The 25,210-nt window shown below is 38.9% G+C and overlaps 1 long non-coding RNA gene across 1 annotated transcript; it reads left to right on the top strand.

Annotated features, from left to right (window-relative positions):
• Nucleotides 1–2,742: 2,742 nt before the first annotated feature.
• Nucleotides 2,743–5,027, top strand: LOC114454638 (uncharacterized). Its single transcript, XR_003672567.1, has 3 exons — nucleotides 2,743–2,829; nucleotides 2,925–2,992; nucleotides 4,827–5,027. It is a non-coding gene; the product is annotated as an uncharacterized LOC114454638 (long non-coding RNA).
• The last annotated feature ends 20,183 nt before the right edge of the window (nucleotides 5,028–25,210 follow it).

The following is a 25,210-nucleotide window of genomic DNA, read 5'->3' as shown; positions in this document are numbered from 1 at the left end:
TGCATTGTTCTTGGAGCAAAAAACAATCAATGTGCTGAAGGCATATCCCCATCAGAAGACCTAATGATGTCTTTCTGGACCACAGCCTTGCACACTGCATAGTAATCTTCTGCTAATTAGGTTTATAATGCCTAGGCAGGCCTCCGCATCAGCACTATTCCAGGGAGGACTGTGAAGTTATTTATTTATTTCACTGTGGCTCATTGTTATGGTGGTTATAATGAAAGCAAGATTATTTAGATACGGCAAAGGCTTTTTGTAATTAGTGATGCATTGTCTAAGAATGTGTACAAATTATCAGTGTTTTCAATCACGAGTTTACATTCATTCAAATAAATGGGGCTGTATAAAAAAGTTCACTATAAATCATATCAAAAATTCCAAAAGGTTTTGTCCAAAGTGTTTAAATATAATCTTATTCACCATTTTTTTCGAAAGCTACATGTAAAGAACCAATCATTATAAATGGGAAATTATTTGAACATTTCTCCAACCATCGATGCATGTGCACCTTTTCAGTGTTAGAGTTGGTTGTACTTCAGTATTATTTACCTATGCTGTATTGAGGTTGTCTAGCTTGCATTCATGAAAATTTGTGCTGCATCCTGTAGAACAAATACTTTTTTGTTTGTATTAAAGGTCCCATACCATGCTGTTTTTCACCCATCTCCATTTGTTCTAAGAACCCCAAAAACATAGTATTTGAGGTTTATTTTCCCAAATTCGCCTGTTTTCCAGAGTTTTAGCCTCCGAAAAGTGACTTTCTGAGCAACTCTACGAAAACAGGCTGATTTGTGGCCTACCTATGCATATTCATGAGTGGGCGTGTCTATAGATGGGACACTGACTTCCTCTCGACGGCACAGTGACGTAGGGCCAGAGGCTGGCCCGCCCTCCTCCCATCCACTACGTAGCCGAGCTCATGCTGCTTTATAAACACGAGACAGAGCGTGGCGTTCGCAGTTACATGCATAAACTGTAGAAAATACATACATAGCACTGCGCGGACACTGAAATGCTCACCTTTGTGGGCGTGTCTGTTTACATTTCAATTACGGTAGAGAGCTTCCTGGAGGCGCGGCTTCTCCAGCTCAGTGCCGCTTCGTAATCAAAGTGGGAACTCGTCATCAAATTGGAGCGAGGTATTTGGGCTCACCCTGCAGTAAGAAAGGAGCAAATCACCCTCTAACTAACGATTGAGGGAATCAATGAAAAAAACAGTTTGGGCATGTGTATGAAGCCTAAATAGCACTTTTATGATGTTTAAAGCACAGAAAAGTTGATTTAGCGTAACATGGGCCCTTTAACGTCTAGGTTAGCATGGGAGGATATGTGATAAGTTGTTAAAAATGGCTATGTAGAGTGATTTCTTTCATTATAAGGAGAAACTTAATTTGTAGGTTTTGAACAAACTAGTTTTTGTTTGTTCAGAAGTGTTTTTTAATCATTTGTGGTAATCAACTGAGACATGGGATGCCTACAAATGCCTCTTAGGCCCAAAGCCTACACATGAGTGCTGCATCCTCCAGTTTTACCTACTTCTGAGTTGTTCTAAGGCTCAAACATTTTAATATCTTGTTTTGAGTGCCAAGTATTGCACAGGATCAAACCTTCTATTTTAGGATGTCCTCAACTCGAGCACAAAGTCCACTTTCAGATTCCCCTGTGGGATCATACAACAGAAGTCTTGCTACAGAGAAATGACACCGGCACCTTGTCCACTGTCTTTTCTGCGTTGAGTAAAACTCAGTCTCCAAAGAAATTAGCCAGAACACACCTCATTTTTAAGATCACACTCATATAAAAGACCACGCCCTCAATGGCACAATCGTTTTGCAACTGCAAAATATAATATCCATCCATCCATCCATTTGTAGACCTTGTAGACCTAGCTCTACTACAAAGTAAATAAACAAAGACACTCACCTGCTCTCCTGTGATCAATTTAGAAACCAAATGAAAATATCACAATCAATTTGCCCTTTAAAAACTACAATGGTGACGAATGAAATGGTCAAGATGTGCTTTACTGAGTGAGAAAAGCAACGCTAGGAATTAATAAACAATGAATTCACATGGAGGCATTTTATTCAACCTTCTGACATGAAATAAAATCTAAAACCAATAAATGCAGGAAAGCTTGCTTTTCTCAATGCACAAGATGTAGTTTAAGTCAAACCTGTTAGGAATTTGGATTTCCTTTTGAAGATGTATCTCATACTAATATGCATTGGCGAGATTTGGTAAAGTTGTAGTTTCAGGCCCTGCACATGATCTCGACTGTTCTGAGTGAGCTCCAACATGTTCAATAACCAGCTTGGGAGCTAATGATTGTAATTACTGTAGTAGTTCCCGCTTAGGGATTCCTAGTTACTACAGTGATGACTGTTTATAAGCCAATGAATGAAATACAGTTACATGTTTAGAAAAAAAGAGCATGAAATAACATTCTGTTCTTAAGTATTTTGATACAGCTGTTTCCAATTTGGTTTTCCTTAATCAGGCCTAGCATTTAGCATCAGCACTGTGGATGCTAAATACTACACTTCTGAAAACTGTTGCACAAAATTTATTTTAAAGGTTGTCATTATGCTATGGTTAATATTTTCTCTTGAGCAACTAAAAAAACTTTCCCTCCAAGTGTTTGAAGCTATTCTTGGTCTTTGTCTTTTCTTTTTCAGAGGTTAGTAGCCGTCCACCTTTTTCTGGCAGACTTTTAACTGACAAGCTTTGGGCGTTTGGCAAGAAGTTATCCAGCAGCAGAGCTCATCCACAGCTCTGACAGCCCCGAGCACCTGCCAACGGATCTTCTTACCTCTACCATCAGCTGTGAGTGAGCAATGCTCAATGCTGAGGGATAGCTTCACTCTCCCCTATGTTGGATTTTATCAGCTTGTTCTCTTGCCTCATTTCTTCTTTATTAGACCGAGGAAGTCGAGGAGATACTTTCATGGATAATGAGACACTGGATGGAGGTTTTCATTTGTAGCAGGTATATTGAGTCCAAACTGACAAGCATGCTGTTTTTATTTTGCTTTACCATATGATAAAATGTATATTGTACTCCAGGTTCTATGTTATCCCAATACAGAACAAACTGCCCATAGTAACTTAAATCTACACTGCCCGGTCCTTGTTCTATCCAAAGCAATCCTCAGGTGTTCTGACTGATTGGAGGACGTAGACGACAAGAATTTAATTTGCTCTCCTTTCTACTTCCAAGCTCCTGTAAACTTAAGGTCTTACGACTAATGCCGTTGTGACCATGACAGATAAGCCTGCATAAGTCTACAAAGCCATCTTCAATACATGTGAGATTAGCACAGCTACTGTGTGTGGAACTTCATCAGCAATGGCCGATGGGCCTGGCCTCTGTGACAGGACAGCTGGATTTAAAAGTCCCAGAGATGCCTGGCACTTCCTCATAAGGACGTGCGCCATAATTAGAGCCATAATGGCATCTGAATGCAGTGCAGGTTAATGAAACTCTGTCTCTGCAAGGGAACCAGGGGCTTGTGGGTAAAGAAAACAGCAGGTTTCTGCCAGGAGCTCGATGAAAGCAATTTGCAGAGTGAGTTATGTCCCATAACCTTAAAGCAGAGACTACTTTGAGCATGTTTTGTTCTTAAATGGGTTATAGTTTTCTGTTTCCCAGCCATTAATATGCATAGAACGGCTAATGAGGCTGAACCAACTAAGATAATAGGATTCTGAGGCTGTAGCACCACTGACTGCATCAATGGTGTATAGCTATTTTGTAAGGCATTAGTCTCTGGGTGCATTTGGACTTAAACATTGTAATGGAGTCTTAAAGAAACAGTGCTCAGTTGCACAGATTGGTTTTGATGTGCATGTTGTCATCTAATTCAGTAATAATCTAAAACAAGACTTTGATAACTATTACTGGATTTCTCTTTAACTCTGTATTTTTTCGCTTTTGTTTGTGCCTCTGTGGCTTTGCTGTCATCAGAAAAATGCAATCCTATTTACTTTATTTGTGAAGTATTGCGTTGGCTTTGTTTTGCTTTTACTATAAAATATAAATATTGAACACTTCTGAGTTAACTACAAAAAAGTTGAACCTGCTGTGAGGGCATTTGTGGAGGCATTCTGAGGGCGTATCGGCAGATTGCAGGATGTTAATAAACAAAGCTATAAATAAAAAGAAGTGTAGCGTCCTCCAGGAGGGAAAACCTATGATATTTGCCCTCTTCCTGTCAGCAGTTTTCTGCAGCAGTGTATTAGCGTTGTCTGCTCTCTGTAAATAATGTGTCCTCATTCAGTCATAGTGAAGAGAAAGAGCATTTGACTACAATGGGCTATTATTGGCTATAATAGGGATGAAGCAGACTCTCAGGAGAGACTGGGAATCTTGTGAACTGGAAATGTCTGCTGTTCATCACTGCATTTTACAGCCAACGTTTTTCGCTGCAAGAGCAGCATCGCTGCCCGAGGAAAGCTCCGACTGATGCCTCACTTGGTTTACACACAGTGCAGTTTTGCTTCTGCTGGAGGAGAAACTGCTGTTAGGTGTTGGGAAGTCTGAATTCAAGAACTTTAAACCTGCATCTCTTAGAAAAACCTTTAAACCTGCTACCCCAGCTTACCCCAAAATATGAACAATTATCTTCATCAGTATTGATCCTCGTCTTACTTTGAAAGGATGATCGTCTGTCTTTTTTATGTTATCCCAAAGCTTCAATTCTTTTTTTATTCTTCTGATGACCAGAGATGTTATCACTTTGTTTTCTTGAGTTCATCATCTCAGATAACAGATCTGTGTCAATAACATCTTTAAACAACTCTGATACTCTCTGTTTTTAAAGACCTCGCTGCCCATCCCCCTCTGTTCTGACCCTCCCCTCCACCCCCCCTTGGCTGGACCCCTCTCTCTGGTGTCGGGCCTGGCTGTCAGGCCCTCTCCTGTGAATGCGGCTGCTGTGATTTCCTCTGGGCCATCAGGTGGGCTGCTGCTAACTAGCCAAGCCTGAGACAGGGTGACCTCAAGCCTCAACATGATGGGTCTGAATCAACAATGTGTTCGCCTAAACAGGGAGGGAGAGACCAAACAACTTAGAGTTTTGTCTGCCAGCCAGTAAACCAACAACAATGCATCTCAAAAGAATTTTCTAGAGCGAGTCGGCATTCGGTTCCTTTCCCCTGAAATGTACCTGTATAATCCGATGTTTGCTAATCAGCGCTATCGTAAACAGTGTATACTCGGATGTGTTTGTCGCAGTGTTGCCTTGCTGTAGGTGTATTGTGAATCAACTGGGTGCTGTGTTAACTGTCATTAAAGTGATCATTAACACTCGTGATATCATCAGTGCATGGCAGACACTTAATTATCGGATGCCTTCTTCTGTTTCCAAAGGCCCTGGTGTACTTTTCTTTTTCAGAACAATTTCTGATGTCTGCAAAATCCATATAAGCCTGTCTGATTAGAACAGGCTCAGTTTAATGAGTTTCTCCTGTGCCATCGTTTCAGATGGATCTCATTAAGGGTGATCATACTGTAGTTTGAGTTGTAAGGAGGGCTGTATACACAAGCCAAGGCGATTTAAATTGATTTTCCTTTCTCAGTATTGAGTCTTAAACAGGTGTGAATCTGCTGGTCATGTGATATGTGTCATCCTCCTAATCAGATAGAGAGTGATTAAGGGAATGCTTCTGTCAAACTTTACTGTACTGTGACCATCAGCAGCTTTAGCTAGCAGTTAGGTAATAATCAAATTTAATGATAGCATTACTGAGTAGCTGAGGCTTGCTGCATCCACTCTGTTCTCTCCTGGGTCCTCCTCTGCTTCTCAGAATGTTTCAAACTTTTTCTTCTCCTCAATTCCCTGGAGCTCGCCTCCCATCATATCTGAAATGTGCCTACAGCAGTGGCCGTCTTTTGCTTGAGAGCTCTTTGCCTTATGCTTCCATCAGAGGAGACTGAGTCTCACAGATGCACTGCTTAACAATGCCATCCCCTGCTCCCATCAGAGGGGGGAAGGTTGCGGAGCTGCGCCCCACAGAATAAGGGGGGCAGGTCCCCTGTGATTGGCGAGAGCTGAACATCGATGCCAGCTTCCATCTGTCATGATAGCCTATCTCTGAACCTTCAATCTGTCAAAAGCTTGCTGCCTAGCTGAAGGCTCCAGGAGATTTGGCGTGCTAAACAGATTTGACAACAGGCATTATCACTGTGAGGGGCCGGGCAAAAAAAATACCATCAACGTGTTAATTGTGGCTGGAGATGTAAACTGTCACTTCTCATCTCATTTAACACTTTCTTTGCCATTTTTTTCTCACTTCCTTCTCCTCACATTCTCAATCATACGGAAATGTTTGGGTTCAGACGCTGTTGGGGATTATAGTGTCATCCTACTCACCTGCACGTTCTTCATTCTTGCACACATTAAAGCAGCATGTGCTTTATTGTGAGCAGTCTTAAAGCTATGATCAGCATCTGTCGGTCAGTTTCATAAAAGTGCACTTTTTTTTAACCCAACAGTTCTTTCCACTATTTATTGAACAGTAGCTCTTAAAGCGATACGCAACCCATCCCATGAATCCACTTTAGATGATCAGACTAAAGCTGAAAAATAATAAAACTTTGTTAGTGGGAGTCGTATATATATCAATGTTTAGCCTTCAAACATGTGATATCACGTAACATGTGGGCATCGCCATTTTGGAGATTTTAGCCAATCATTATTCACAAATCATGTTCATGCCGCATCAGGTCTTCTCTTTGTTTTTCTTGTCCCATTGAAAGTCTATGGAGAAACTTTATGGACTTGGACTTTATGACATTATTCCTAGAAATACCAGTGACATTACGGTGGACAGACATTGATGTTGCAATTATCACAGGAGAAGTCAGGCTTTGAAAGTAGCTAATCGGCGCAGCATTTAGATCCTATGATCAGCCATATTACTACAGATTAACTCATGCCTTTCAGATGAACAAGAAATACACCTTAAAACTAGTAAATCCATGTTAACATCTGAACCGTTGGTAGCCTTTAACCTCATGAAACCAGTTGGAGTTAGGTGAATGGTGCACTTCCTTGACCAATCACTATGTCACAGTTTGAAGTTTGTTTTTTTTTTTATTGCACATGCAGCTTCTAAATTACCTCTCAATTTCCTAGTGAAGGTTATAGTTGAGTCTTTCAGTTGAGCTGTCTCTGTAATTAGGGTTGAGTATTACTTTAATATATACCAAGAAAGTTCAGGATTGAATTGCAGTTGTAGAAATCTATTTACAAGCAGGTAAAGCTATCGTCTAGTTTAATCTAGTACATATGTGCTTTAACAGATCATCAGTAGTTCTTTTTAATGCAGCTTAATTTTCCCGGACTGGTTAACTCACTCACTGCCATTGAAGTAAAAATACGTCAAATTGTGTTTTTTGACGGGGGTTGCTAGGAGACAGTGTGACAGAGTTCTCTCATGAATATCAGGCTTGTACTATGATGTAGTGACCAACTGGTGCCATGTAGGTGGCAGCAGCGCATCTTTGGATGAGAGATTAGTCATGATTATCACCATCGCTGGGGAGGGAGAAGCCGGGGACGAGGCAGGAAATGGCACTACGAGTTAAGATTGTGAAGCTACCAGCAGCAAGAGCAGCTCACACTCGACCAGAGCATGTGTGGAACTAAGTGGACACTTGAACGTGTTGCGATCGTGAGAGAAAACGATCAACAAACCAGCGCAAGCGGTGACGTTCGGCATGTCCGGGAGGAGGAGGAACTTGCGTAGGTGGGAACTGACGAGGGGAGAGACTTGGAGGACGGCCAAAATACAGTAAGCAAACATACAGTTCTGACCCAGTTGGCAAAATTTTGCCATCAAAAGCCCAGTCTTAGTGTTGTTTTTTTGTTGTTTTATAGAAGGAAACCAATGTTGAGTTGTAACCAAAGCAAAAAAAAAAAATAGTTTCAAAGTCACGAACAGGGTTTTAAAAATGCATCTAATTTAGTAGTTACAGTACTCCTCCCTGTCAGTAGGTGAAAGTATAGCTGTTTGTTTGATGCTGTGCAATGGTAGTTTTTCAAGGCATAAGTTGTGCCATGGCGTAAAGGAAGGGTTGAAAAAAACCTTGGTCAAATTGATGTCCCGCCCTAAACAGCTTCACTTCCTCCCACTGCTTCTGCCAATCTAACAGAAGCCACGCCTCTACTTTTCTGCATGTGCATCGCGGAACCATTGATAGGTCTATGGGTCAGGTTAGAGCCAAAATCATATTTACCTGTTTGCTGTTGTGACTGTCTATTTTGTCTTGTTTGCTGTCGTGCACAGTTCACGTTCACATTGATTGACAGTCTCCACTACAGGAAGTCGTAGCCTATTGGCTGGGCGAGTACGGCGCTCGTTTCCATTTGTGTAAGGGTCTATAGGACGAAAGCAGGACTTATATACATTGACGTATATGAATGACCACCGGCAGTAGACCATAGTAAAAGACTAGTTTGGTATTTTTTCGCATTTCAAAAGAATCAACTTAGATTTCTCAGAAATTCCGGATATCAGCTTTAAAGGGGACATATCATGCTAAATCTACTCTTTTAGCCCTTAAATGCATTTTGTTGTATATTTAGAGTGTATAGAAGTTCAGAAAATATCAAATTAATCTCTTCAGGTGCTCCGTTGATTTCTTTATATTCTGTTTTGGTCATATTTTTCAATCTGTTTCGATTTTTCGATTCTCTATTACGTTTTTTGAACAATAACGTCACAGTATTTGCAGTGGAACTGCCAAATTAGGACATCAACTCCAGGCCCAACACTTCGAGCAATCTGCCATTTTTATTTCTCGCTTTTATTTTGTAGTCCAAGCTGAAAGATGCCGAAGTTACGAAAGGAGAAATCAAAATGTTTGGTTGTTGGATGTAGTAACCCACACGCTTCATTACACCGTCTCCCAGCATCAGAACATTTTCGAAGTGTCTGGTTAAGTTTTATTTTTCACGGAAATGTACCCACATCTGTTGGTAAGGTCATTTTTGTGTGCACGAAGCACTTCAAGGATGACTGCTTCAGCAACCTCCGCCAGTATAAAGAAGGATTTGCCGAAAGACTTTGTCTGATTGAGGGTTCAATTCCTTCTATCTTTGGAGACGACAAACGGAGCACTTCGGTAAGCTGTAAATAACGCTATAAAGTGTGACGATAAGACGTCCCTGTCATTGTTTTGTTAGCATTAGCAGTTGCACCATCTTCATATGTTAGCGCTGTGTGCTCGTTTTAGATCCTTGATGATATAACCTACGTGATTTAATTTAAGTCTAAAGTTTTCATTAGTCATTTCATTTTGCTGTTTTTGTCTCCGAAAAGACTGTATTAAAATGCATTTCGTGACGTTAGCTTGGCGCTAGCGTTAGCTCGGTGCTTGTGTTAGCTCACTTGTTAGGGTTCTGCAGGTTCATCATCTTCATTTTCATCTCGCTCCGCCGGGTCCGACTCTGGCTCAAACATGTACGGCTGGATGGACAAGTCTTCCGTTGTTGACATTTTGTAAATAACGTGTGAATAAACATTTTCTGCGCTGCAAGACAAGCGTATCTCTTCTATCAAACTACAAAAATGGCCGAACAGGGTGGAGTTGAACCGAGTGTCACCTCTGCAACCTGAGGAGGGGGCGGGGTATAAAGTGTCTCATTTGCATTTAAAGAGACCGCACCAAAACGAGTTGCTCTCAGAAGCACATCAGAAAAGGGTAGAAAAGGGGTCTGTGGAGCTATAATAATGAGGAATTCAGACCCAAGCATTGCAGTTCCGCTTTATATAGACCACAACTGTTTGATTTATATGTAAAAAGGAAGGATTTAAAACCATGATATGTCTCCTTTAATAAGCCATGACATTGAATTAAGCTTCCATAGTAAAAAAATATGATCACTACTAATAACTGATTATTGTAATACTGTAAAAGATTCCAAGAAACATAACAATGAGGTGACAGAAAAAGATAATCGGCGGATTATACTATTTCCAAATTTTTGATATTTGGTTTTTCAAAAATTCTTTCTTTTCCAGTTTTTCCCAACCTCATCAGTGTTTGGCTTGACACTGTATGAACGTTATTTATTTGATTAGAACTAATGGTGAAAAGGGGGGAAAAACAAAGCTGTCATGGTTTTTAGGGCAAATTTGGTTTAAACACTTTAATGTTAAAACGCTGTGGTTGGTCTGCTTCTTTTAAAAGAGTTATACTGAATAAATGACAAAGTCTTTGTTATTCTAAACATCTTTTCTAATACCTTCTTTGTTCCTATTCTTCTCCTCTCTGGTTGCCCTCAGAATGTCAACCCTCTTCTTATTATCACTAATTGATTATCTTCTATCAAAGCACCTAATTATTTGTGAGTTGTAGCGATCAGCCCTATTATTTGTGGGCTTTCCCTTGACAGGCCTTTAATGGTGATGGTTGGTTTAACCCCCAGGCCTTGCTAATAGGATTTAGCAGCAGGTGACTGGTAACACAGACACACACACCCCTCTAACCCCTTCACCCTCAGGAATATCAGACCCTCCCACTGCCTGGGAGCTAAAAAAAGGCAAATATAAGCACGGCTTCAGCCCCATCATTGATGTGCTCTGTCTGTATGTACTGGACTGCAATGTCACTCTTTGTTTTGATAGTGCAGAGTCAGGATGAATCCAGCAATTCATGCAAAATCTACAAATAAAGCTGAGTTAGACACAAATGCCATATTGGATTGACAAAAAGGGCACGCTCTTGTACACAGTATTACAGCATGCTTCATAAAAAACTATACTGTATTTGTTAAATAAATAGCACTGTCGGTATTTTACTAAGGATATGTCTTCCACTGAGACTCTATTATCTAAGGGATCCTCTGTGGGCGCTAACAGGGCTGTCAGAGGAGCTAGTTTATCCAGGTGTGCCCTTGGTGTCATTATAGTGCCCCTGTCCATCATGATCAGAGCTGCTATCAGAGGCAGGGTCATTCTCTCAGCTTTTATCACTTTATTTGGTGTCCATCCCTCCAATGTCTGCAGACAGCAGCAAAGGCCATTCATTGATGAGGAGGAAGAGCGCAGGGAGGTGGCGGGATGCAGCAAATTACTTGAATCTTTGTGAGGAAAAGCTGCTCCCTCTATACTCTGTCCATTCTCATGGGACCTCATCATCTTCTCTAACAGTCAGGATGGGATTTTGTACCCTCTATTCCCTCACCTTCTCCTTTCCTCTCTCTGTCTCTCTGCTCGTTTCATTTCAATTCCATCTTCCTCTTGCTTTAAATCTTTAAATGCACATCCAGGTTTGAAGTAACACAATTAATAACTAGTATTAATAACTTGTATCTGACCTTTTGGCAATAAAAACCTGTGTAACAAGAGAAATTGTGTTTAATATAAATATATTGGGATAATGTATTCAGTTTTTAAGAGCGGTATTTCTCAAGTTTGGGTTCGTGTACCTCTAGGCCAGAGAAGGGAAACTTCTATCAGAGCGGAGGCCCATAAAAATATGATTATCTGATCCTAGGGCCACATTATCAACATTCATGTAATCATTTAGAATAAAGTCCAAACTGAGCATTAATACAGGAAAGAACAAAGGGTTTTGTCTTTGTAGTCCTTTTGTGTGGGTTTCTTGGTGTTGTTTTTAGACATTTTGTTTGTTTTTTAATTCATTTTGTCTATTTTCTTGTCGATATCGCTAATTTATTTTACGTTTTGTGTGTTTTTGTTATATTTTTTTGTGTTATTGTTGCGGTTTTTGTTTTTTTTCTGCTATTTTGTAAATTTTTCTGTCATTTTGTGGAATTTCGTTGGCGTATTGTGTGCCTTTGAAGCCCTTTTTTGTATATGTTGTTGTTTTTGTAGTCATTTTGTGTTTAAGTTGTTGTTTCGTGTGTCTTTGTTATCATTTTGTGTACTTTTGTTGACATTTTGTGCATTTTGCTATTGTTTTGGGTTTCTGGAGTTTTGTGTGTTATGTTGGGCTTTATATAACTTCCAACTTCATGAAATAGGATTTTGTTTTGGGGCCGCACAAAATTAGACCGAGGGCCACCAGTTGCCTATGTCTGCCCTCGTAGTAGGCAATGACACTACAGGCTGTACTTGAGAGAGATATAGTGGACAATTAACAAGCAAAAACAATAAAAATATAGGGATTTATGATTATTTTCAGTTAGAAATAATAATCATAATCATAATAATAATGATGGAAATGTGGGAGATGACTAGAAATGATAAAAACTACAGAAATATATTAAATCAGGAGGCATTAAATACTGTTTTATTCCACTTATTTCCAATAGGATTCTTTCTAATGTGTGTTATCACGCATTCGTTCTATCTTTATGCTCATAGTTGTTAGAATTCTGAGCAAAATGCTGTAGTCGGATAAAGTTGGTACGTGTGTTTAGAGATAAGAGAAGGGTATACTTGAGGCAAAAAAATTTGAAAACCACTGTTTTAGCGGGAAAATATTTTTTTTTAATGTTTGTTTGTGTGTAACTTTATGTTACTTAATGCAAATAGTTTGAATACACTAATGTCACAATACAACTAAACATTTTTCTACTGGGATCTTGTGGCTGTGGTGCTCAGGTGGAGCTAGAGAAAATAGTGGCCCTCAGAACGACACGATGCAGCAGCAGCAGCAGCCGGATGGCAAGACAGCAAGAGAACACTCAAGGGTTTAAAAGTACCCAAAGCATCCTGGGTAATTAGCCATTACGGCGCTGTCACAGAGGGTTCTGCAGTCAATACAGAGATAATTTGGGCAATGGTGAATGACAGTGCTGTCCAGGCTTTTGGGATGATCAAGGACAGATCCAGCTGCACCAGGCATCTGTCAGGCCCATGAATCACTCCTCCAGCCAGCAGCTGGGTGAGTGGAGCAGAGAGAATCACAGGAGAAGCATGTGCAGACACACAAATAAACATGTTCCCCCCCTCTCCCCTCACTACACCGGGAAATGGCTATTAAAGGTCTGCCGTTACAGAGCACCAAGTGGAAAAAGCTTGTTACCTTCAGTGGCAAATGAATGACATTGGGAATAAAAGTAAGACCAAGGGGACATTTTTCCCTCCTATTTCAGCGGTGTTGCTGGAAATGAAGAATCCAGCTGCAATCTTAAATTGGATTAACCTTTTATTAAAATTCTCATTAAATGTTTTTAATTAATGACAGGAATAATAATTTTTTTGTTCAAAGTCTGTTTTTTGTCATGCTTTGATTTAGCTTCAATGGAATACATACCTGTGAAGTGTTTAAAATTTGGCAGTTGAATGAGAAAAATGGGTAAATTATTTAACCCTAAAATCCTAAATATTTGTTTGTGGTTGAAGAAGGGATGAAATGGTTCACATGGTTTGCAAAGATTATTCAAATCACTTATTACATTAAATTTGGTCATTACAAAATTTTTTTTAACTTCTAACGTCCGTGTATTTAAGACGGTGACTAAATCTACAGGTTCTTTCACTAAAACTACAGTGATGGTGTTGATTATTATGTTACGATGAATACTATAAAGCAATAAAATTCAATAGTCATATAATTTAGTAATATATTCAAATTCTTACCAACAAACATTTAAGACAGTTTTTTCAGATATTACTCAATGTTATTGTATCTAAAGTAGTCCGTCTTTGTCTCCCTGCTGAAAAAACCGTGTCCTGACTCGGCTGTTGTGAATACACCCATAGTAAACATTTTTACGATTTTGTTAGGTACCATAGTGCTCAGTACAAAGAACCATTCAGATGGAATACATGTTTGCTTGTTCCTTAAAAACACTCAAAACCATCACTTTCCTATATTTGGTCTCTGTTCAGGGTTACAGGGTGTTTGGGCCTGGAGATTTTGCCAGTGGATTGTTGGGTTACCATTAGGAGACAATTTCAGAAACACACACCAACTTTTGTGGATAATTCTACATCAACCTGAAGGTAAAAGTTATTGGATTGTGGGAGGAAATAGTTTTTATAGCTGAGTTAATGGAAAATTTCAATTTAACATCAAATGGAAAGAAGCAGCACAACTAAATGTATGTTCTTTCAAGCCTTATACAATATGAAGCTTTGTGTCAAGCATTAAAATATATATCTCAATCTCAAAGGCCCACTACAACGTTAACATTAATGGTTTAAATACCCGCTATTACTCATTCAAGGGTCGTGTCGTTACACTTTCTTTTGAAAACCAAAGTTTCGAAACTCATAGTGAAATTACGCTTTGATCAGATCATGATGATTTCCCTCCTAGAAATACTAAAATATTGAAATAGTTCTGCTGTCTGCTCTTCTGCTAAACTCAGTGTATGTTTACCTAAAACACACCAAATCTTTTGTTCACATTAGCACAAATCATTGGCTTTACTCTACGATTGTGCAGTAGCATTGTGTTTATATGAATAGATAAATGTTCTCTTCTAATAGATGAAACATGCCTAATGTTACCGTGACAGGCAGTCAATGCCATTCTTGTATCAATCCTGGCAGTTTTCCAGTTCTTGCACAAAAGCAGACACTTAAAGTCCTGCATTTACACCTATTAATGATATGCAACTATTAACCCTTGTATTATGTTATGGGCCAATTTGACCCATTTCGGTTTCTTTGTGTTTACCAAAGTACTGGTTATCCCTTTTTTTCATGAAATTTTGTGACTTTTCCCTCATCTAGGGTCATGAACTGGTGTGTAAACTCTGGACACTTTGATGTGTAGTGGAATGTCTGTGCAGAGTTTGTATACAAAGATGTTGCGAATCATTTTGACCCGGACACATTTATGTGGGTAAGTAGCTGTACAGATCCAAAAATAAACATGCCTCTTTGATGTACTTTATTTTGACTTATTTGACTGTATTCTGATTGCCAGAGACCCAGGTGTGTGTCGAGGTGGGACTTTCTCTCCCTTGTCCTTGTCACTTTTCTCATGCCATCTCTTTGACAAACACACCAAAAATGAGCTCAAGAAGGTTTACAGCTGGAGAAGCTTTGTCACAGATCTTGAATTAGGATAGTGATGCAGAGGAAGAGATTTCAGAGAAGGAGGATCTTTCAGAGACTGTGGACAATGTAATTGATGATCTAGATTGTCAATTTTCCAACGATGAGGAGGATTCAGGGGACTAGCCTGCTGTTGTCTCTCCATCGGATGAAAGCCAAGGAATGCAACAATCATCATCCACAGAGGGGACATGGGCATCTAAAGATGGTAATATAAAATGGTCAACATCACCACACCAAAGCTGAGGGAGACTGTCATCAAAATGACTCCCTGTCCTACAAGAATTGCTGTCACATGAGTTGATGATATTTAGTCAGCATTTCAGCTCTTCTTATCCCCACCAATAGAGAAGATTACACTGGAAATGACCAACTTGGAGGGGAGGTCTGTAGCCTATTTCAGGAGAAATGGAAGCCACTGGATCAGACTATGTACAAAGGGACAGAGCTGCTAGTCAACCACTGGGAGCAACTTATGCTACTTTCACACCAGATGCGTCACAAAATGTCCGTACATCCAGATTACATTCAAAGTCAATGGATAGATGCATCCCAGATGCGAAATCTTTCCTGTGCAGCGGTGCGGTCCGATCCGCACGTCAAGAGTGTTGGCCGTGCGAGCGCGCTCCCGATTTTCCACATATTCGCACATTCGCAAAAGTTGAACTCTTGGCACTGTTTCGCATGACAAAAGCCAATCAAAGTCTTTGTTGACAATGACGTCAGGCTGTCAACACGGTTACCGGTCTGTTCACCCATTGAACCATGGAGTAGAAGCTGTGTGTGATCACCTGGAGCTGTATGACAGAGCCTTCATAACGGGGACCGGACTAGGAAGGATTTGGCATGGAGGAAAATCAGCGAGGAGGTGGTAGTAGCAGGTAAAAGTTCTCTCTGTCGTTTTCATCTTTGAAAGTCGGCACTGAGCTAGGATAGCATTAGCCGCTAATCTCACCGGCTTTTTTCACTGGTGGTTTATGTTTATGAGAGGAGAAAAAGGAGCACAGTCAAAAGAAATAAGCCAGAACTTGCCAGTGAAATTCTGAAGATGCAAAGCAGACCTCTGCATTCCTCAATATTTGTTTTCACACTCGAAAGCGGAAGTTGTTTCATACTACCCAAAGAGAAACAAGAATAATCTTGTATTGAGCACAATGCACACTAATGCATCTCTGAGCACAAGATAAGACATGAAGCCACAAATGATCCTGGACTGCAACTCCACCAAAGGAGGAGTTGACAATCTATACAAAGTCACAGCAACATACAGCTGCAGAGGGAAAAACTTGAACAAAATAGTTTTTAAATATAGTGTTGAAATTAAAAATGTATTGTTATGTCTCTTTTCTAAATGTTCATATAATCTAAAACAAAGTTGTTATTGGTTCAACCTGTTTTTTTGACTGTTTTTAGTGGATTTACACAGTACGGGTCAAAATGATCCGCAACATCATCAATGGAATTTATTTTCAACATAATACAAGGATTATTGTCACAGCATGTTTTCAGACATAATGAGAACACCACAATTCCAGTAAAAAGCAAACAAGTTCTATAAAAATTTTGCAAATTTACTCAGAAGAGACCTGAGTGAATTTTACCTCTTTACCATCACACTGTTTTGTCAAAAGACGTCCTTAACTCTCATCCACAATTTACTTTAGTTCAGTTCTGAACTGGAGCTAAATAGTTACTTTAATCACTTTTGACGAATCTAAAGAGTTGTTTTTTTTTTTTTAATAAAGAAGCAAGCAAAAGCAATGGTAGAGAGGAATAAATACCTTTAAACAAGGAGTAACCAAAAGCAGAAACATACGTGGAGGTTCTGGTCATCTTGACCCAAGTTAAAGGTCCCATACCATGCTATTTTTCACCCATTTCCATTTGTTCTAAGAATCCCAAAAACATAGTATTTGAGGTTTATTTTCCCAAACTCACCTGTTTTCCAGAGTTTTAGCCTCTGAAAAGTCACTTTCTGAGCAACTCTACACAAACAGGCTGAATTGCAGCCTACTTATGCATATTCATGAGTGGGTGTGTCTATAGATGGGACAGTGACCTCTTCCTCCTGAGCTCATGATGCTTTATAAACAGGAGACAGAGCGTGGGGGCGGGGCATTCGCCGGTACATATATAGACTGTAGAAAATACATACATAGCACTGCACGAAGGATGCTGAAATACTAACTTTCGTGGGCGTGTCTGTTTACATGTCAGTCACGGTAGAGAGCTTCCTGGAGGCGCGGCTTCTCCAGCTCAGTGCCTCGTCAAATTTGTCATCAAAGTGGGAACGCGTCATCAAATTGGAGCGAGGTGTTTGGGCTCACCCTGCAGTAAGAAAGGAGCAAAATCACTCTAACGATTGAGGGAATCAATGAAAAAAGCACTTTGGGCATGTGTATGAAGCCCATATAGCACTTTTATCATGTTTAATGCATATAAAAGTTGAATTGGCTTAACATGGGCCCTGTAGTGTTAGTGTAAAGCAGTGCCTCTTCAACTTTTTCTGTTGTGTTTTTTTGTAGAATGAAAAATTTTCTGCGGTCCCCATTGCAACAAAATTCACACAAAATGGGTTTAAAAAAAAAAATTAATAAAATAAAGATTGTGACCTAATCTTCAAATCTCATAGAGATGAGATAAAAACGTGCAATCACGCAATTTTAGAACAGTAAGAATAAAGTTCTTTGAGTGGGATTTTTTTCATGCTAAAAGTTCAGCAATGTGACATTGGATCAGACTGAAATTGTTGTGTATTTTTGCATTCTTTACATACATTTTAAAGACAAAACTTGAATTACGTTTTGATAGAAAATAACATAATTAATCAGTGTTATTTTTAAAGTAAAAGCTACACATGCTAACATTCCCTTTTTTTGATGTGCAAAATCAACTGTAAGCAGCGGCAACATATGCAAATCTGGTGTGTTTTTGGTTTTTAAGTCACAGTCTGTTGGTTTTTAAATATCCAAGCTACAATAATAAGACAGCTGTGGGTCAAGTATTGAAAGCCATGGTGTGTATTGACTGCAGGGACGTCTTCCAAGAAGTCGTAATAATGTTCAAACTTAAGGTTTGTGACCTTCATCTGATTTAATATTTTCATCATTCCTATTTTGCTCGGTGAGAAGCTAATTGGCTGTAGATGAAAGGACAAGTGTGGCTTTTGTGTGAGAGTCAGGCTCTGCGTTTGTGCAGTGTGTTTAATAATAACCAAGGAGGCTCCGTCCAGGGACTAGAGCTTTTCTTATCATACTTTAATCAATATCCCTCTCAGTATGCTAACACAAAGCAGTGCTCTCAATGCTTTGGAGATGTAGTGTCCTCAAACTGAGGCTGATGAAATGCATGTGGAAGTAAAGCAGGATTATGCAACGTGTGCAATCGTCACTTGATTATTATCTTTTGTGTGTTTTAGCCGTAAATTATAATGAGCTTTTTTTATAGCGTGCGTTCCAACGGCTAAATGTTGTTTGCTTGTTTGCTTTAAAAGCACATTGTGTGAATGGATCAGAAAAGCTGTAGCGTTTTAGATAGCAGGCACCCAGAGAAAGTCACCTTCTTTCAGTATAATCACTACAATTTATCTAAGAATGAAATTAACTTCATGATAGGCAGTGAATGTACCCATCCATCTTTGATACAATAAACTCAAAGATGCACAACCCTGACAGTCAATTAAAAATGAAGGATAATGCACCATTTCCTTTTAGTGGAATATTAAGTTTCACATATTTACTATAAATACCTGCCATGATTTTACATCAGTTTTGTCATTTATCTGCCTTTTAGTTGTTTTTTTTGGGGTTTTTTTTTCCCTGTCGTGAGGAAACAAACCACCTGAGTGTTTGCCTACTTTTCCAGCAGTGATGGCAGCTTCCTGGTGACTGTTGTATGACCACGGTTTAGTATTCCTCAGGGAACCATTACCGTATATGTGTCTATAAAGGGAATTTGCAAAGAGTGAAGTGAACATGTTATGTCGGTCATTTGCTGTGCAAGGATATTTTCCTCTAAACTGCTTTTTAAATGCGGTGTTTCTCCTCATTACTCTGTGCAAGTAACATCTAAATGCTCTTTAATTGGCGTGTCCTTCGTCTGTATCGATAGGCCACTGGTAATCACTCAGAGGACTAATGACTCCTAATTGAATTGCTTTGAAGTAGAACACAATAGGTCCTATATCGCGAGTACCCGAACAAGCAATGTTTTGGGAGCCGAACCAAATTCGGGGTGGTTTTGTTGAGCGTTTCGCTAATCGAAGTTACATATTTTCACACTAGCTGGGAAAGGCCTGATGTGCTGCCATGGTGATGTCAGATTATATTCACTTAGCAGAGCCTGGGGGAAAGCGCTAACTGGGTGGGGGTGGCTTGTGGATCATCAAAATCTCAGTAGATATTGATTTGATCTTTTCATATTGTCAAGGAGAAATCTAATCATAACGCAGCAAGCTGGCATGATGTCTTCCTGAAATGCGTTTTAACTGCTATTGCGGCTCATTATCCTCTCTGCATGCTCCATACTCTTTGGTGCAGTGTGAAATGTTCTTTTTGTTCAATACAAAAGCCACAATTTTCGTTTCTGCTATAGGAATATTAAAGGAGACGGCTGCTGAGTATGAACAGACTGGGCAGCCGTGCAAAGGAATGAGATGTAGTCACGTTCTTCTCCGGCAGGTCAAAGCAGTAATTACACTAAATTTATTCACAGGTAGATATAAAGATTGTTAAAGTGACTACATTGTGACATTTCTCTGAAACAGAGGTAAGGGCTGCACCTTTAGTTGAACAGAGCTTAGTTGTAATGAAATGAAAAGTGGTAATGAAAGGAAAGAATTGAACGAACAGTTTTCTTTCTTTCTTTTTTTTTTTTTTATAGATACATTGTTCTGGGATTTTATACGAAACTTAACGACCCGATTTCCTGTTGAGTGTCATTGGCATCGTCAAGAAACTTTCTGTCCTAATTATCCATTTCAGCCTGTCTGTTTCACATCTCCACAGTCCCTCATTATCCCCACAGCCACCTCGCAGTCTGCTCAGTGTTACATTAGTAAAATAGAGCCTTTGATTTGTCCTTAGCAGCACGGACGTTTGGGAAACCGAGAGAGGAGAATGAAAGACTGAGAGAAGAGGAAAAAGTACTGCGTGTTAGGTTTAAGTTTATCCAGCAAGTCACCCTTTGGTATATGGTGAGAAGCTAAATTCAAGGGTGTTCTTTCTTTGAGTTTGATGCATCACAAACTAACATAATAAGGGAATATTTTGGTTTGCTCACTGAACTATGGGAAACTTTCTCGCCTCCCTGTGATGTAGGGAAGGAGAATCGCCACAGTGCATTTGTAAAACAAAATACTTTACTTGGCTGTAGAAACAATGAATGGCCACACCCCCTGTGGTTGTAATGATGCAGTGAAAACCAATTCAACTTTTCTCCAATTTAAAAGCTGCTCTTTGCAGCCTGTGTTCACACATTATCCTGAGGTCTATCAGTAGGGTTGTTGTAGGGTAGTTAACAATTGGGATATGTTGACCTTGCCATACTTAAAAAATACTGGACATTTATCTAAATATACATAATAATGCAGTGATTCTCAATTAACATCAGCTTCAAATAATGATCCAAACAATCTAACGATCCACTGAGTTTTTTCCTGAATGCCAATTCATGAAAATATGGAGAAGTTTTTAGCTTAGGCCAAATCTGGCCCTTTAGATCATCCAATTCGGCCCATAGGAAAAAGCAAAAATGACAGAGAAAACATGAATCATTGCATAAATTACCAAATATTTAAGTTGTAACTATCTTTGTCCCTCCAACTACACACATTTAATAAAATTACACAATATTTACACTCAACTGCAGTATTCGCTTTTGTGGAAATAACTCTAAATGCTTCTGAATTCCAAGCATTTTCCCACAAAACTCTTCTAAACTACAAAAAAATTGTATAAAGGATTTGATCAAGTATTGATCTTGGATATTGACTGCGCCTTTCATACTGTATATATCAGTTATACATGGAAGTGAAAACTAGGGGACATTAGTGTTAAAATTGCACTTTATTTCTAAGTAATCTGCAACCCACTTAAGCTCAAACTGCACTGTATTTGGCCCCTGAGCATAAATGAGTTTGACACGTTGAGCTTAGATAATACAGAATATCATAGCAATCATGTCAAAAAACAACAAAAATATACCGCTCTGTATTATTTAAGCTTTTTTTTTTTTTTTTTTTTTCTTGGAGAAGGGTCTATTATTGAGTTTATATTTTGCAGACAGAAGCACCTCAACCAATGCGATGAGTCAAATAGGGCATTGTACACTCGTGTATTGTCATTACTGTTAATACACAGATTTTTGATTTCCACAGAAATGTAGAACAAAGTTCATCCTGTATCCGTTCAATATAGCAGTGGTTGTCAAACTTTTTTGGCTCAAGTACCCCCTTTACTCTTATTTCTGGATCCAAGTACCCCCTTTGTCCAACTACAACATTTTGCTCAGAAAACTATTTAAAAACAACTTTACAGTATAATGATGGAATGAATGAGTGATAACGTATATTTCAAAGAATCTCATTTTGTAAATAAGTGGAAATAAACAGTATTTAGTGCAGTAGTTCCCAACCTTTTTTGGGTCTTGACCTCATTTTGATATCAAGAATTTTTGACCCCAAAGACGTTTTTTTTTTGTTTTTTTTTTTCCTAGAATTAGTTTTTGATCATGTTTGAGCTCAGATATGTATATATATATACATATATATATATATATATATTTTTTTTTTTTTTACTGCATTTTAGTTTTATATTTTGAAAGTATAGAAATAGTTGTTTTAAGATTGTGTGTTGTTTTCATATTAAAAAAAAATAAAATTCAAAAATCTGCTTTAATTTTTCTGAAATATCAGGCGACCCCATTTAAACTCCAGATGACCCCACATGGGGTCCCGACCTCATGGTTGAAAAACACTGATTTAGTGGCTCCTGAATAGATTTATTGCTATAGTTTTTTCATTTCCGGTCACATCACACCTGGGGTGGGACCAAGACTAACACTTTATTTATTAATTTCGCACTCTCTCTATCTCTCTCAAGTACCCCCTGTAGTGCCATTGCGTACCCCCATTTGAGAAACCCTGCAATATATAATGGATATTTTTTTGTGTTCAAATGTAGGACAATACTGTATTTTATTGGACGGTTGGCAATCCTCTACTTACAAGACGTCTTAGCCGGCCCCTTCCTCGTACCTGGGACCTACCTGTTCATATTTCACACCAAAGTGACAGCAATAAGAAGCTGATCATGTTGGGTCACTCTGTTTGAAAGCATCTACTGCCTCAGCTGCCTTTAATTAAACCCACGCGGTGATCTTTCATCTTTGCATATTCTTGGGCTGGGACATTGATACTCATTATTTCTTGAATCTAAACACCAAGACTGTGTCAAGAATACATCCATCACCGGCAGGCTGCCTGCAGTCAGCAGAAAGGAAAGAGAAAATAAAAGATTCCACACTGTCAGCAATTTCAGCAATTTGCAATATTGGTAGTGGGGCTTTGTGATGTGTTTTTATTGCTGAAGATGACTTTCAAAAGCAGAGATCATGAGGAGAGCGGCTTGTTCTTTCCTCACTGCCTCAGCTCTAATGACAGTAATTAACAGGGCCACGGTGGTGAGCTACCTCAGGAAGCGTCTGCCTGTTCATTTGCATGGATGGACTTAATGCAGATGATGGCGTGCTGTGAAGCGGCTTGCCATGAGTGCAGCAGTGCAGCTCTGCCTGTTTGGCTTTGGCATCGGGGCCTTTATTCTCCCATTCATTATGTGCCTAAAGCTTGAGTTATCCTCTCCTTGCTGCTGGGATGAATGTTATTAAAGGCAAAGCTGTCTGACACAACTCTAATGAAAAATAGGATGTTTCTGAAGGTTATGTTGCTAGCGAGCTCTGAAATGCCTGCTTCACTTTTCCCACCCCAGCACAGGGCAAAGTAATTCCCACCTCTTGATAGATATTTTTTTACTAAGTTTTTTTGTGGCTCACTGTGCAGGAGCCTCATCATAAAGAGACCTTTATTATCTGTATCTCTTCCTCTGTAGTCGCTCAACAAAGGGCGAGACTGGACTTTCTGGCAGATAATACAATCTTGAAAAACTGCTGTGTATGTTTTTATAGTATAGGCTGTGGCTGTGCAAATATAACGAGATCTATTTGTTTTGTTTGCGTCAAAATGATTACATTTATGAATATATCACCTGGACTTTTTTTTTCTTTTTTAATATTCAACAAAAATAAGCACAAGGAAACCCAGAGTTGTGGTGATTTCACAAAGGAAGTATAAGTAGAGAATTGTTACACAACAAAATAAGTCAGAAGATGGCGAGCTGTGACAGTGAGGGACGACTGCTCAGCTCAAGGGTCATATTGCATTTTCTAGACCTTTGTCAGAGGTGGCAGGTCACAGCAACGATGACCCGACCCGCCCACACTGACGGATTCCAGCTCTGATATGTGTATTTGGATCCCTCCCCCTTTTGCTCCCTGCTCCTGTTTGGCCTTGCCCGGCCCTAACAGCCACATCAGAGCCACATGGGAGGCCTTTGACAGACACTCACAATTCCACTTTTTTAAAAAAATTTTACCCAGTATTCTAACACAATATTGCATTGTTTATTTATTGCACAAATCAGTTCTTGTTGGTTCAGTACCAGGACAAAACAATGATGATTTTACAAAACGATTGTTTACCCTTCCACGTCAATAATAAATAAACTACCATTGACATGATGTCATTGCTACACATGCTTTGGATTCTTTCCGCAGAAAATTTTCAGCAAAAAGTACAAAAACAGACTGGTTTTTAACCTTTACATCCAAATCCTCCAAAAGTTATTGCTCGCAATATTCTCAATGGCCTTTCATGTTTATTTTTTTTTTTTTATGGTTTAGATATTAAATCATTCAGTTCTTTTTCAAAATGAAACAAACCACACTTTGTGGGAGATCAGATTTGCTGGCAATGCTTTAAGAGGAAACAAAAAAATTTTTCATAATGTGTAGTGTATACATACTGAAAAATTACTCTTTATGCATATTATTTATGTCATAAAATGCGTTTAATGCTTTATCAATAAGTAAAACATTAACTTTTTTTTAACCTTAAAATAGAATCCATTGTGGAGCAGCCATGTTTGGCTGGATGTGTCATGAATATGTTCATTCTGATGCAGTATTTACATTGTTTCAAACCTAATTTTTTTGATTTTCCTCTTTGTTTAGGCTTTTGTTGTGCTTTTTTTTCAATATTTTTTTATTTATTAATACAAACAACACCAGGATGTGTTTTTGAGCTATTTTGGTATGTACAGTGCATGAAGCTGTTAATGTGAACTCTTGCTGTGAATCAGCAGCTGCACGCTTTACATACATGTTTCGAAAAATAACCCAACTAGACCTGTTGTATTAAACATGATCTTTTGATGGAGCTTGCACTTAAAATAACCACATGTACCCTTTAATGTTGTTATTTTTTATGTTACTTTTTTTTCATAACACCAAGAGTGATAAAATGCTCACATAAATAAAACAACATGACAATCACTTTTACTACAAATTCAACCTAGGCCATCGTCTTTTTTAAAAAAAAAAAAAAAAACTTTACTAGAAGCCAAAAATGCAACTAGCCATGTTTTCCTCACAACAACATATGATATTGTTACAGTTTCAGACAGTGAACTTGATATTCCTCTACTATAAACTGCAAACAACGAATAAATGGATAATAAACTCGTAGTGCCGTTTGTCCTATATTTAGGTCATTTGTCAAAATCACCCATACCATATAGTCTTTATGAATTAAGGACAACAAGCATCCAAATTAATGAATTAAGGTTAAAAAAAACACAATTGACATGCCAATGATATACATTCTGTGTGTCTAGATTAAATAGTATGCAAAAGAACAGATTTACTTTACTATTAATACAGTACATACTTCTCTCTAGTCCCTGACATGTTCTATCTGATATGTTTAGTCCATAGGCAGTGTGTCATCATCCCTTTGCTGGCTTGTCTGCAGTGTAATCAGCAATAGACCCTAAACACAGATGTTACGGGGTCAGCCAGCAAGACCTCTGACAATTGGTTAGCACCGCTTACTGCAGGGTGTAAATCACCACCAAAGTCAACCATTCTTTGTGTGGTGACCCATAAT

The sequence above is a fragment of the Gouania willdenowi genome, chromosome 21 (assembly GCF_900634775.1).
Source record: "Gouania willdenowi chromosome 21, fGouWil2.1, whole genome shotgun sequence".
Classification (NCBI taxonomy): Eukaryota; Metazoa; Chordata; class Actinopteri; order Blenniiformes; family Gobiesocidae; genus Gouania; species Gouania willdenowi.
The sequence above is the reverse complement of the archived record's forward strand: the minus strand, read 5'-3'. Positions and strand labels throughout refer to the sequence as shown.